We start from the raw sequence: 1,600 nt of genomic DNA, 5'->3' as shown, positions 1-1,600 counted from the left end.
TGTCGATCCTTTTTGATTAAATAGTGGTGAATACAAAGGTATTACACGGACAAGATGTTTATTTTTATTTCATCGAGTAGAATTAATTTGCAATTAAATTTTTAACGTATTATTTCATTCATTATTATCGTAAAACCATTTAAAATCACTTTTTCCTTTGATAAAAAAAGTGTTTTGTAAAATAAACAAAAAGATCACGAGCAAATAAATAGATATGCAATAATTGCCTTCTCTGTTAGTAGTCAAATTATATAAATAATAATATTCGAATCTCTATTAAGTTATCTTTGCTAGTTACGAGATATGATTTGTTTACAAATCTCTTCCAATATGATCATCGGTTCCATGGTGTAACGGTTAGCACTCAGGACTCTGAATCCTGCGATCCGAGTTCAAATCTCGGTGGAACCTGATTTTTTTACACTTTCCTCCTTGATCTTTATATCTATCTTTATATCTAAATATTATATTTTCCATCATCACTGACGCATAGGGATTAAGGACGGGTTGTTTCGGAGAATCTGAACAATTCATCAAATTTCAACGTTCATTTTCAAGTTCTGTGAAAGATTTTTTCAAGTTCTGTTTTTATTTCAGTTTTGTCAAGCAACTACCCTACAATGATATAAAAAACAGAACTTGAATAAGTCTTTCATAGAACCCGAAAATGAACGTTGAAATTTGATGAATTGTTCAAATTCTCCGAAACAACCCGTCCTAAGTGATTTAAAATTCTACTTAATGTTAAAAATATTGGATTCGAATTTTTTTGAAATAATTTATTTCTTCCCCGACCCACCGCATAACCAGTTCTGCTAGTTATGGTATTTTTTATTAGAGCCCACCACTTTCCCGCCCTAGTTTAAGTAACAGATGGTTACACCTTCAGGGATCTCACTTTTTTGTAAATGAAGGTACTCATAACATGTATAATTACTGTAAACCATTAGTGTTCCTGCACAGCAGAGATTATTATAAGACTGATGAGTGAGCAAGGTATACTTATTATGATAATAGTGATAAAATTAACAAAGAAAGGCTAACCTTAAAGAAAACAAAATGAAGGAAAGTATTAGCTAATGCATAAATCAAAACAAAATAATAGTTTATGGGGTACAACAAAACGTGAAGAGAAATACCTGGTCGTACGCAGGGGCAGGGTCAAACCACTCCCAAAGCGGGGAGGTGGACGGAACTAGCTATGATCTATGAAAATTACCGGGATTTAAAGCAAACCAGTTATTCAACACTTCTTGAAATAGGCTGAAGTCCTCATTAAAATATTAAATATTAGCTTTGAAAAGTCAGGATTTTCATTGCATGGTATATTTTTACATTCTCCCTTTACGCGTTCTTTCTACCTAATAATATTATTTTTGGGGTGTGTCAAACTTCGCTCTCTCTCCATTATTTACTTTCGGTTTCAATATATTTCCCAGAGCTTAGCGGAGGGAGATTTATTATTCGCAAATCTGCCAATCATCCATGTTTGTATTATTCCCTCCACCCCAAAGAGCTTTCGGACACACAAAATGCTTTATCATTCTTTTCTCACTTCATAAAATCATTTTTGTTTTCACTCGCTCGCATCTCCCCTTTT

At 33.0% G+C, this 1,600-nt stretch overlaps 1 non-coding gene across 1 annotated transcript; it reads left to right on the top strand.

Annotated features, from left to right (window-relative positions):
• Positions 1 to 339: 339 nt before the first annotated feature.
• TRNAQ-CUG (transfer RNA glutamine (anticodon CUG)) lies at positions 340 to 411 on the top strand. The gene has a single exon. It is a non-coding gene; the product is annotated as a tRNA-Gln (tRNA).
• The last annotated feature ends 1,189 nt before the right edge of the window (positions 412 to 1,600 follow it).

Source organism: Hesperophylax consimilis, chromosome 3 (genome assembly GCF_061612785.1).
Source record: "Hesperophylax consimilis isolate HC1 chromosome 3, BYU_Hcon_1.0, whole genome shotgun sequence".
In the NCBI taxonomy this organism is placed as follows: Eukaryota; Metazoa; Arthropoda; class Insecta; order Trichoptera; family Limnephilidae; genus Hesperophylax; species Hesperophylax consimilis.
The sequence above is the reverse complement of the archived record's forward strand: the minus strand, read 5'-3'. Positions and strand labels throughout refer to the sequence as shown.